The 13,810-nt window shown below is 40.4% G+C and overlaps 1 pseudogene; it reads right to left on the bottom strand.

Moving 5' to 3' along the window:
• Positions 1 to 601: 601 nt before the first annotated feature.
• LOC120879806 lies at positions 602 to 1,494 on the bottom strand (annotated as a pseudogene).
• Between the last annotated feature and the right edge of the window lie 12,316 nt (positions 1,495 to 13,810).

Here is a 13,810-nt window from a genome sequence, read left to right as displayed (position 1 = left end):
ATAATACTAAACAGAATTCCCCTTGCCACACAGCAGGTCCCTGCTGGTTCTCCATTTTATTTAATTTTTAATTTTTTTTTTAATTTTGAAAATGTGGTAACACGTTTACAGGAGACTTGGAAAATACAGAACAAGGTTACATATAGTTCCACTGTTTAGTACAATTATTTTTTAAGTAGATAAATTTTTAGTTTTAGTTTCAATATCAAACTCAAAAATTAATAGAATAAATATACAGAGAAGTAGAAGGATATAGTAGACCTGAAAAGAACCAATTCAACATAACTAAGATTTATGCAACTTTCACACAACAGCAGGATACAAATTCTATTCCAGTTTCCATAGACTGTAAGCTGGGAGACATATCCAGAGACATAAAACAAGGTGCAAAAAATTCATGGTCTAAAGGTATTGTAGTCACATAGAGTCTGTTCTCTTTTCACTGTGGAATTATTATAGATTTCAATTATCCAAAGACATTTGAAAATAACCCACATATTTTTAAATCAAGCCATATTACCTTCAATTAAGTATAAAGATCTTTCCAATCACATAACCTGGAGATCACTTCAGCCTGTTGACTGCCAGTCTTTTATTTCTCTCACCCAGCAATGGTGGGATGGATCCCTTTTCCTTAGGGAAGAGATGTCTGTGGTTTGTTGCCTTTGCCAATAACAAAAATGTTAGTGAACCGGATGGCAAAGCTGCTGCCTTTGGCATCTTTCACATGAACCATATCAAAAGAACCAGGAGGTCCCTTTCTGTTGGTGATCACACCAATTCTTCCCAGGTTAGCACCTCTGGTCACCACATACAGGTTTCCAGTGTTCAACTTGGTGGAATGGGTAAATCTTGTTTGTCTCCAAATCAATCTGAACGGTGTCATTCACTTTGAAGAGGGGATCAGGGAGGTAGGTGGTATGAGCATCATGAGTTACCAGATGAGGGATTCCTTTTGTGCCCAAAAGTTCTTTCTCACTTGGCACAACTTGTACTTAGCTTCCTCAGGTGGACTACAGTGAACAGCAAAGGGACCCTTGGTGTCACAGAAGAGAGGGGAATTCTCTCTGGTCTCGTTAAGGCTGATGACATCTATTAATCCAGCAGGGTAGGTAAGGTTACATCAGTTTGGATCTCTGCCATCAATCTTTTTTTTTCTCTCTTGTATTTATTTATTTATTTGGTCGCACTAGGTTTCAGTTGTAGCGTGTGGGATCTAGTTCCCTGACCAGGGATGGAACCAGGGCCCCATGTGTTGGGAACATGGAGTCTTAGCCACTGGACCACCAGGGGAGTCCCTGCCATCAACCTTAATAAACTGTTGCACATGTAGATCTTCTTCATCTCCCGTCAGAGCATACTTAAGTCTGTTCCTTCGAAAGTGATGAGGGAGACTGGTAGATGGACAAGGGACAAGCACATTGATCAGTTTTTCAGCATCCAGTGCTTTGGAGTTGCTACATGCTTCAGATACTTCCTGAGACATCGAGTCATGGCGGTGCTAACCATGAAAAGGGCATTCTTTTCAGCTCACCTAAACTTTCTTTGAAGTCAACTTGGTTCTCAAATGGACGTTGTCTTCCCAAAGTGTAAAAACAGAAAAAATAATTTCTGATAATTGAGATCCATTCAAAATTGCAAATTCAAGATTTCAGTGTCTCCAAGGATAACCAGAAAACAAGTGTAATGTAAACCCCTTAATTTTATTCCTTCATTCATCCTTTTGCTCATAATTTGATTCATTTTCATTGACTATCATCTACCTGCCGGGATATTTGTTAAACTCAGGATACACTGTGGTCTCTTGGGACTTCCATGTCATTAACATGCAGTGCTGTGTGATAGCTGTCATCCTGAAGACATGCGCAAGTGTTACTGGAACATTTGTGGAGGTCACCCTTGCTAGATGAGAAAATTTGCATTGGTTTTTGGAGAAAGTGGCCTATGAGCTGTAAGCTGAACAGGAGCAAGCCATGGAAACAGCAGGGAGTTACTGTAGTGACATTATATGTTTGGGAGCAGCTGGTTCAATAGAGAGACACAGCTGAGTGAAAATGCAAGCGAGTAACATATATACAGTGGAATATTGAATAAGAGTAGTGTGTGGCAAACGGAAGACTAGGATAGAGTTTTGTATGCCACACTAATTTGGCATTCTCTCCTAAAAGTACTCCTAAAACCTTTGAAGGGTTTTGACCATTGGATTGGGATGATCAGATCTGTTTTTTGAATGACAGTGCCAGTAGGAGTGTGGCAAATAGATTGAGAATAGGGTATGAGAACTGTGGTCTGGAATCAAGTTAGAATTGTTATAGTAATCCAGGCAAGAGGTGATGAGGTCCTGAGCTATAACTGTTAACTATTTCCCAAAAACATAAAAATAATTTTTTTTACTCAATTCTGAGCCAGATATTTAAAACAGTTACTTAGAGGAAAGCAGAATACCAATTTATAGGCAAGGCTAGTTCTTTTTATTTTCTTTCTCATTAAAAAAAATTAACCCATCAATGCAATTTCAAAGCATATGGTAGTTTAGAACTTCCTAAGGAAAAAAAAAACAGACAAGTAGATATTAAATCATCCATGCTTACAAATGGACTACTCTCTTTTCATACAACCCTCTGTAGATTAGAGTGAAATGGCTTCCCTGTAGCTCAGCTGGTACAGAATCCGCCTGCAATGCAGGAGACCCTGGTTTGATTCCTGGCTTGGGAAAATCCTTTGGAGAAGGGATAGGCTACTCACTCTAGTATTCTGGCCTGGAGAATCCCATGGACACTGGCAGACTACAGTCCATAGGGTCGCAAAGGGTTGGACATGACTGAAGCAACTTAGTGGAGCAATCTGTAGATTAATTAGAACCAAATCTATACATTTCAATAGTAACATATGTTCTGTTATCTGCCAATCTATTTTCAAGTCTATATGAGTATGACTGTATGCCACCATGAACAAATGAACAGGAAAGATCAAAGTCATTTGATCTGGTTCTGTGGTTTATAAAATTCAAATCAATATGAAGAGAAAATAGCAGGCATCAGACATCCATCTATGCTTGTACCAGGTCATACACTGTAATTCTATCCAAGTACAAGTTTCCATGGTAAACAGGGCAAGACTTGCCAGCACTTCACAGGCTTCCAAAAAGAAGCTATGTCCTCTTGGGAGAACTTTGTAACTGGAAAAGAAAATCTTCACAGATGAAATCTTCAGCAAAATCAAGTCACAGACTGTGTTTCTGCAGTAGGCCTTTTGCCAAACGTCTCATCAACAAATATGGCGCTGGCAGTGACCCGTCCTAGGGTAAAGGTGGTTTATAAAATGCTCCTGCCAAACCTTGTTTTTATTTGCACACAGCTTCCTAGGGGGAAAAAAAACCCAAATATCTGCCTTTGAGTTGGAATTTTCCACGTTTCATCCCAATCCAAAGGTTACTTTAAAAAGTTTTTTTTTTGGAAAGTTGAATTAAAGTCAAGTGAAATTTGTAAAGTTTAGTCATCTGAGGAGGTATGTGTACACAAAGATCTCAGTGAGTAACACACAAAAATTACATTTTCCTTTTGCTTGTGACTTTTGAAAGACTAAATCCTTTTGGCTCTTTCTTTTGAAACCCTGTCTCAGTTACAAGGACAGGAAACCAACCTTTTTTTTTTTTCAATTTATTCAAACAGTTTTTTGCCTAGGAAGAACTAATAAAATTTGTGGTTGTTTGTCGTGCTCAGACCCTCAGTCGTGTCTGATTCTTTGTGACCCCATTGACTGTAGCTGCCAGGCTCCTCTGTCCACGGGGTTTCCCCAGGCAAGAATACCGGAGTTGGGTGCCATTTCCTCCTTCAGGGATCTTCCTGACCCAGGGATCGAACTCTTACGTCTCTAACATTTTACATCTCTTATGTCTCCTGCGTTGGCAGGCAGATTCTTTACCTCTAGGGACACCTGGGAAGCCCCATTAAAATAAGACTTTACATATTAAATCCACTAGTAGCAAAAAAAAATTTTAGAATGTTCTCACATACACGTACATTTGATAGAAAAATATATTTACAAATCATGAGCATAATTCAAATGAATTCGACAAATCTACTAAGTACCAGGCATTGACAGTTCAGTGTTCCAGGTATATAAAGCTGAATAAGGCAGGTCTTGCCCTCCAGAAATATATTATTTGGTAGTGGAGATAAGACTAATACAATGGCAATAATGTAAGGCAGAATACAGTAAGTGTAGAGGTATAAGCAAAGTGATGTAGAAACACAAAAATGGAGAAATTAATGTTGATTGGAGGATGGGGATAGTTTATTCTGAGTTTTGAAGGACTAAGAATGGCAAAGATCAGTGGGTCGGGAAGGACATTTCGGACTAGAGACCAGTGTGAGCACATGAATAGGGGTTAGAGACGGGACTAGTCTCGGTGACTGCCAAGTTGGATATGACAGAGGACAGAGTAGAAAATCAAGTTACGAAAAGTTGAAAAGTTAGGCTCAGAGTTTCTCAGTGGGTGTGCTGCTGGTTTTGGGGGGTGAATGGGTCTTTGCTGTCTTAGGGAGTGTTTGTCTTCTAAAAGTCATCAGTGCTCCATGGCATTTTGACCAATGAAAAGAATTCTCAAACATTTTCAAACCCATCCTGGGGACAGGCCGTATCAACCCTGCAGAAAATGACTGAAGGTGGCTTGGGTTCCAAATCTGGGGGCAGTCCTTAATTCTGTAGGTGGCGAGTATCTACTAAAACAGTTCTGACTAGAGCAAGGGCCTGAGCAGCCTTGGGATTCAAGACAATGATCTCTGGTGATTGAATCAAAGAGAAAGAATCAGGTCAGTCTATTGCAATAGTCTAGAGAAGAGTCAATGTGGACTTGAAGTTAAGACTCTCATCACTTTCATGCTTGAAAACATTAATATACATTATTATTATTAAAATCTTCATTGAATTTGTTACAACATTGCTCCTGTTTTATGTTTTGGTTTTTTAGCCACAAGGCACGTGGGATCTTAGCTTCCCAACCAGGGATGGAACCCACATCCTCCAGATTGGAAGGCGAAGTCTTAACCACTGGACCACCAGGGAAGTCCCTATTATTATTTTTGCCTCTGCTATGCCATAGCACTGCCTTGTACAATTCTTTGTGCTGTAGCTGCTTTCCTGTTATTTTTCTTTCCCCAAATTAATATCATATGGTAAAGTCAGTATTACAAAAACAAGATTTTTAGAGGGTGATCAAAACACCCTCTCTACAACACACTTTCTAATTATAGCATAAACATGTTGGGGTGTGGAAAGCTCTATTTAAAAAACAAGACAGAAAGAATGCTGTTTCTCTGTTTTGTTTTAGATAGTGTTTGGATCTTTTCACTTCTTGCGAGGTTTTTTTGTTTGTTTGTTTTTGTTGTTGTTTTTTCTTTTTCTTTCCCTCTCTCTTTTTAAAAGAAAGGCTCTGTTGACAGTAGACTGAAAAGCTTTGAATCCCAGATGTCAGTTCAATGGAAACTCAAAGTGGATAGGCAGATGGAGTCTTTCAGAAGCACCACCAGTTGCCAGAACAGAAGACAGTGCCCAAGGCAAGGGAGGCAAGTAGGTCGTGTTGCTGCTCGGATGTGTGCTGGTGATGGCGAGGGGTGGGGAGCACGGCTGCCCCCATGGAAGCCCAGTCTGCGCGTCTCTAAAGGGCGTCCCAAGTCTGCACAGCGGCTGAAATCACATCATCTAACGGGTCCTCTCTCATCTACATTGCTGCCTTCTTGTTTCCCCAAGGGACTTTGGAAGGGACCCACTCCAGTATTCTTGCCTAGGAAATCCCACGGGCAGAGGAGCCTGGAGGGCTATACAGTCCATGGGGTTGCAAAGAGTTGAACACAACTTACTGACTAAAAAACAACAAATATTGACAGAGGATCAACCACAGATATGTTATGCTTAACTTTTTTTTTTTTGTAAAAAACCCTCTTCAGGAAACTTTCAGGTGTTTTTTCGTGGGAAACAAAATGGGATTTCAGGCCTCATTAAGCAACTGAAAACTTGTACCACATCTACAGAGAGGCTCAAGGACTTGAAATCACAAATTCTAATCTGATCTGAGTCATTAGTGAGGCTCTCATTCTGCAAACCTCATCTGAACTTTCAACTAGGTTCCTGTTAAGGGTCTCTGAAATGGGCTTGGGCCCCCACTCATATTTTCCAGGACTCTATTCCCTTCAGTTTTTTCTTGTACAAAACTGTTAATTTTTCTCTTCATTGAAGAACATACTGAAAAAAAAAAGATTGTAACATTTTTAAAATTTTCCTGATACTTTCTATGTTATAAAGCATTTATATATATATTAACCCATTAAATACTCTGAAGCTCAGAGGATTAAGGGACTTACCCCAAGGTCACAGAATGGAAATCCCAGAACTCACATCCAGGTCTTTTTGACTCTGAGCTCGTGTGTCCCCTCAACAGTTTGCTACTCAGTTACCAGCACTTTGATCCCTGAACTGATGGTAAGGAGGGCCAGAATTTCTGAGCAATATGATCTCCCAGTTCTGACCCAGGAATCAGTTGCTTCAAATAATGAAAATCAGTTCCATTGGCAGTTTCCAAAACTGTCTTTTAGAAATTGCTATTATGGCAACAGCTTTTGTGGTTCATGACCCTCAGTGGCAGGAGAGGCCAGTGGCCCGGCTCCCGGTGCCCTTTCCTCCCTACGTGGTTGCATTCAGTGACTCCCAGCAGCATGTTCTCCTGGCTGTGGTAAACTCCCAGTTGCTCCTGTCAGCAGCTTTTGAAAGGTCTTCTGGGTCATTCCAGAGTTTCTTGCTTCCTGGCATAGTTCCTTACAGCGTCACCACCTCAGCACCACCTCTAAGGGAAGACTTCAGTTCTGGTGTTCGACAGAAACTTGAGTCTTCAAATAAGCCCTCGAAGTGACTTAGGGGAAGCAAGGCTCCATAAGGGTCCACAATGTCATGCTGGGATTTGCTGGACTCTGAGACGGATTTAGGTATCCTGAGTCTCCACTGGTTCGGAGTGAGTGCCTTGACATTCTTCTTTCAGAAGTCACGCGTGTTGCCTGTAAAATTTTTCTCTACATGATCAGTCCTCCCTTATTGTGTGGTGAAATGAGCCCCGGAAACCACCCTAGGCATTTCCAAATGCTTTAGCCCTCATGATTTTCTAACAATGACTTTGGGTTATGTAGAAACTCAAAATTTGTCTTCATAACCACTTAGCAATACGAGTAGGGTGAGGTTTATTTAGGGCTTGCACCATGCCAAACCCTAAAGAAAGTTAGTTTAGTTCAGTCACTCAGTCATGTCTGACTCTTTGCAACCCCATGGACTGTAGCCTACCAGGCTCCTCCATCCATGGGATTTTCCAGGCAAGAGTACTGAAGTGTGTAGCCATTTCCTTCTCCAGAGGATCTTCCCGACCCAGGGATTGAACCCAGGTCTCTCACACTGTAGGCAGACGCTTTACCGTCTGAGCCACCAGGGACATCCCTAAAGAGCTGGACCACAAAGAAAGCTGAGTGCCGAAGAATTGATACTTTCAAACTGTGGTATTGGAGAAGACTCTTGAGAGTCCCTTGGACTGCAAGGAAATCAAACTAGTCCATCCTAAAGGAAATCAACCCTGAATATTCATTGGAAAGACTGATGCTGAAGCTGAAGCTACAGCTTTGGCTGTAGCTACTTTGGCTACCTGATGTGAAAAGCCAACTCTTTAGTAAAGACCCTGATACTGGGAAAGACTGAAGGCAATAGGAGAAGGGGGCTGCAGAAGATGAGATGGTTAGATAGCATCAGTGACTCAATGGACATGAATCTGAGCAAACTCTGCGAGATAGTGGAGGACAGAGGATCCTGGCAGCCTACAGTCCATGGGGTTGTAAAGAGTTGGACACAACTTAGCAAATAAACAACAACAAATCCATGCCAAGCACGTAAGTGCTTTTTATTAACTTTTAAAATCCTCATAGCACATATCTGAGGAAAGTCCTGTTTTAAGCCCCATTCATTTACTATTTTTTAATTTATTAAAAAGACTTATTTTTGTATTTGGCTGAATGGGGCCTTATTTGTAGCATGCAGGATCGTTGATCTTTGCTGTGGTATGTGGGGTCTCTGCAGAATGTGACTTCGCTGCAGCAAGTGGGATCGGACACGACTGAGGGACTTCACTTTCACTTTTCAGTTTCATGCATTGGAGAAGGAAATAGCAACCCAGTCCAGTGTTCTTGCCTGGAGAATCCCAGGGACGGGGGAGCCTGGTGGGCTGCCTTCTCTGGGGTCGCCCAGAATCAGACACGACTGAAGTGACTTAGCAGCAGCAGCAGCAGCAGCCTCTAAAGCACAGGCTCAGTAGTTGTGCCACCCAGGCTTAGTTGCTCCTCAGCATGTGGGATCTTCCTGGACCAGGGATCAAGCCTGTAGCTCCTGCATTGACAGGTGGATTCTTTAGCACTGAGCCACCAGGGAAGCCCTGAGATATTTTCTTCAGCTATTTATTAACAGAGGTTGCTACTGTTGCATTTCCACATAGCTGAAGCACATCTACGAAAGATACCAGAGACTTCTTTTGACTCATAGGAACAGACAGCACAGCTATGGATCAAAAGGGTACCATATAGACACCCTTCAGATGTAGTCTGCCAAGGGAAGGAGCTTGTGTGTGTGCCTGTGTGCTTGGAGAACACCCCAAGTGCCTCACTAGGGCGGACACTGCATGAACACAGAGCTGTGAAGAGATGTTCAAATCCCAGGATGCAACTAAGGTTGGTAAAATGTTCCCTGCTTAGACTCTCAGAGCTACAAAGGTCATCGTGGACAAGGAGGAAACTGACATTCAGAAGGAACACATCAATTGCCTGAGGCTCCACAGAAGATCAGCAGTTAGCAGGCTGGAACCCACCTCACCTAATTCCCAGGCCAGGGGTCTTTCTATTGTGCCATGCAGCCTTATTTACAAAGATGACTTTGACAAAATTATCCTAACGAATCACTCAAAGGAATCATCGCAAAACACCCAAAGAAGACAAAACGCTTGACACACTCAGATGACTTATGTTTTTCACTCGTCTGAGACATGTGGATATTTAAGCAACACCTTTTTTTTAACTGACTTAAAATATGCACACATAATAACATTCCCTGCATCATTGCTGAGAGTTACACAATATCGTAAAGAAAATATTGTGATATCAAGCTGATGAAACTTTATATTTGAAAGATTTCTCTTTTTGATGTTCTGACTCAGACATCTGCAGCAGTTCTCTAAAAGAAGTCTTCTATTTTGTGTGAAACCTAATGTAAACATTTACTCCAGATCAACCAGAAGGAAAGGCATAGTGGTGAAAAAAATAATTGAGGGTAATGGAATGTTTAGACCCAGTGAGACCTGAGGTTCATGGTGAGCTATTAGCCAAATATGAGTCTACAATAGTTTATTATAAAAGCAAGTATTATACTTGGACATTTCCAATGGAGTAAGCTGTATTATAGCCAGAATTATAGTATTATACTCAGGAGTATAATAGGACTGTTATAATACTGCTATTATACTCCTATTATATCCAGTGTTTGTCAGTCCTTTAATTTAGCATTGAGTCTACTTTTGTACTTCTCTTCAAGTAAATTCAATAAATGGCAAAGGAACAGTAGAAAAGAAGAAGCTCAGTGATTAAAGCATTGAGAATAAAACCTTTGAATTATGTGATAGATTATTAGGGAAGATGTTATTAGCTGTTAGAAGAAGAGGGACAGTCATAGGAGGTATCAGAAAGAATACCTAATTACAAGATTCAGTGAGAATTAGATGGTAAACCAATAGCTAACATTTATTGGGTATTTATGTTTCAGGCACTGTGCTAAGTACTATTCATGAACAATCCCATTTAATCCTCATAAAAACGTAAATGGGAGTATTGCCCAGAAGTATGATGGGTTTTAATTATAGAATTTGTCTTTATGACCAGTCATAGAGATAGGAGGATTAGAAACTTCAGGTTTTTGTTTTAGCTATTTAAATAAAGTGAAAATCTGGTTGTATTTCAGTTTATTAGGAGCTTGCCAATGGCATTGGATGCTGTAGGTATAATTTCTTCCTATACCAAGTGGCCAAACTGGACTTCTTTACAAAGAACCTTTCAGCTGAAGGACTTTTATTCTTTATTGTAATGTTTTCAAAGCAAGGATTCCTTACTTTTGAATGCTAGATGCACAAAAACTTTGTGAAAATGAATGGTTGACTAGGAACCCAAGCTTATTATTATTATTGCTATTTTTAAACTTTTTATTTTATACTGGAGTATAGCCAATTAAGAATGTTGTGACAGTTTCAGATGCATAGCAGAGGGACTCAGCCATACATGTATATGTATCCATTTTACCCTAAACTCCCCTTCCATCTAGGCTGCTGCTGCTAAGTCGCCTCAGTCGTGTCTGACTCTGTGCGACCCCAGAGACAGCAGCCCACCAGGCTCCCCCGTCCCTGGGATTCTCCAGGCAAGAACACTGGAGTGGGTTACCATTTCCTTCTCCAATGCATGAAAGTGAAAAGTGAAAGTGAAGTCGCTCAGTCGCGTCCGTCTCTTAGCGACCCCATGGACTGCAGCCTACCAGGCTCCTCCATCCATGGGATTTTCCAGGCAAGAGTACTGGAGTGGGGTGCCTTTGCCTTCTCTGCCCATCTAGGCTAGGCACTCCTAAATTGAGAGAACAGGATATAAATTATTTAGGGCCTCACAGCTGGCAGGAGAAAATGCAAAACCTCTCTGGAGAAACACTTCTTCAACCTAGGGTACACAAGATTTCCATAGATAAATCCACAATGAAGAGAAGTTCACAACCCAAAATTATAAATACTAGAGATCCTTATGAGTGACAGTGCATCAATTAATAGAACTATCAGGTGGAGACTATCAAATCCATATGCTTAAAGTGACACAAAAGAAGGAATAATATCATAAAGCATAAGATTCTGGAAAAAAAATAGGCATATCTTAAAACTATTAGAGATGGAAGTGTATAGACACTGAAGTTAGTTGATAGGTTAACTATGCTGGCTTATAACTAAAAAGAGAGTATACCAAAAGATAAATCTGAGGAAATTAAAAAAAAAGAAAATATTGGAAAATATGAGACATCAAGAAACCTTGAAGATATAAGAAGATGAAACATATATCTACTAGGGGTTTCAGTGATAAAGAATAAAGAGAATGGTGTATAGGTAATATTCAAAGATAGAGAAACTAAGAATTTTTTCATTGATTTTTGTTGTTGTTGTTGTGGCTGACTAAAAACATTAGTCCTAAGACTCAAGAAGCTTAACAAAATTCTTGACAAAATAAGTAAAATAAATCCACATTGAGACCCATCTTAATGAAATTACAGAATATCAAAGACAGAAAAATATAAAGGCAAATTTAGGAAAAAACACAAGTTAACAACAAAGGAATGATAGTTTAACTAGCTGGAGATTTCTCAACAGGCAATGATGGAAGTCAAAGGACAGTGGGAAAATATCTTCAAAGTCTTAAGAGAAAATAAATATTAACCTAAATTCTATAGCAAATTAAACTTTAAGAAGAAAATCTCCTCTCCCTCTAAAACAATATCTCGAGACAAAATAAAGCTGAAAATTTAGCACCAAAGAACCTCGCTGAAGGAACTACTGAAAGACTGAAAGATGTAATTCAGAAGAAATAAAACAGAACTAAAAAGTGTAAGAAACGGTGAGCAAATGATTCTGTTTCCTCTAACTGCTGCTGGATGTCCAGTGGCTTCCATAGGCTAGGCACTCCTAAATTGAGAGAACAGGATATAAATTATTTATATAAATTATTTATTGACAGCACCTGAGTGTGAAGATAGGATAAGGAGATAGGATGCTATTGCTGCACGTGTATTTTTGTCTATGTGTGACACATTTTCCTATAGGCACAGCATTGCAGATAGTGATGAGGTTCCCATGCGGGCGTTTCAAAGCCTATTGAACTCAAATGCTACCAACACAGAACACTATCTGAAGAAAGAAATCCTTGAGTCCAGAAGGAATGAAGCAAAGAGCTTAAGATCCCTAAATTACTGAGTCTAAAGCCCTAGAGTGATGGCAGTCAGTCATGGGGATAGGAGCAGTGAGTCCATGAATATCAGATTCCTAATGGAAATTCTAGATTCTTTCCATGAGGAAACATGCATTCTTCCCTGGACTCGAATTAGAATTTGCTTTTTTCTTTAGTGTTTACGGACAATAAAAATGGAAGAACAAAAACTTTGGGAAAAAAAACCATCACCAAGGATGACATGATTGCTAATAAGCCTTTGGATTTCACATAAAGGGTCCTTTTAGGCAAATACTTTTTTAAAGGCCTAGCTGAGTTGCCTGAAACACACTTTAGTGCCCAATCATTTTTCTGGAAAGAAACTCACCCTTGGACTGATGATTGGGTGGTTATGCAAATACGCAAAGCCCAGAAACCCTCTGGATGGAAGGAATGCCTGAACCCAGGAGGAGGTGGGCACTGCTGGTCTTGAGAAAGGCAAGGAAACAACAGGTGTTCTTGGTTGGCACCAAGGGTCGCTGCTGACAGTCTCATAAAACATTTACAAGGTTGGCCAATGCTGGGGTAGAGCCCGAGCCAGGGCAGGTGCAGTGAAAAGGCAAGTTCCAGGGCAGCTGAAAATGGAGAGATTGTAGCAAAGAGACAGCCAAGTAGGAAAAATAAGTTATCCTATACCCGCCTCCACACCCACATAGACATGAAATACGTGGGCTCAGGGTTCTGCAGGGCAAAATGGAAGTCTGAGAGCAGTAAGTTAACTTGTTTGGTGTGAAAAAGACCAGAAAACAGCAAAGGAACACAGAACCAGGAGGTATAATGTTAGTGTAGTTCTAACAAAAGCTTTTAACAGAAATGCAGTTACTTGACCGTAGAAAAATTAACTTTTTGATCAGATTAAAGCTATTGTTTAGCATGGTGTCATCAAATGGAATGAGAGATCAAGAAATCATTAGAGGGAATTCCCAGTGGTTAGGAGTCCACACTACGGGCTCCATCCCCTGTCGGGGATCTAAGATTCCACCCGCTGCACGACTGGGCCGGGAAAAAAAAAAAAAATCATTACGGCATGCTTTTCCATAAAGGATTTCAATTTTAAAAAGCCTAGCTTTCTAAAGAATAAAATAGTTAATATTCTAGAAAGATGTCGACAAGCCTAATGAGCCTTTAATTGAGAAATAGAATGAGGATATTATAACTAAGGAGCATAGCAGAATGAGAGCTGAAATTCTGGCTAGAAGGGTTATGTTAACTTGAAAAGTAATTTATGCCACATGATAATCTTACCTACTGAACTCCTTATTTTCTTTTTGTTTCTTTTTGACTCAGAAAATATGGACAATAGACTACTATCCTCTGACTTTTTTCCTCCTTCCTATCTTAATCATCACAACTATCACATGAAGATAGTTTAATTATTTCCCCCACTCTGAGTCCTTCATTCCAGCAGGAGTGTTTGCCTGAAAATCCAGGGAGCTACATCAATTCAGTTTGACAAATATTTACTGAATGTCTGTCATATCCAGTGAGGTACCAGAGACTGCAGCTATAAAGACAGGATGGTATAAATGTGAGTGACAGAGGCAGGCAGGTAATTCTTATGAGCTGGATGATAGACGTGGCTGAAGGGAGTACTGTGTGCAGCCTGGGATTTATTATTAACAGGGGCCTAGTGCTTAGGACTCAGAGAAGGCAATGGCAACCCACTCCAGTACTCTTGCCTGGAAAATCCCATGGACGGAGGAGCCTGGTAGGCTGCAGTCCATGGGGTC

The sequence above is a fragment of the Oryx dammah genome, unplaced genomic scaffold (assembly GCF_014754425.2).
Source record: "Oryx dammah isolate SB20612 unplaced genomic scaffold, SCBI_Odam_1.1 HiC_scaffold_21, whole genome shotgun sequence".
NCBI lineage: Eukaryota > Metazoa > Chordata > Mammalia > Artiodactyla > Bovidae > Oryx > Oryx dammah.
This window is presented reverse-complemented; position numbering and strand designations above follow the sequence as displayed.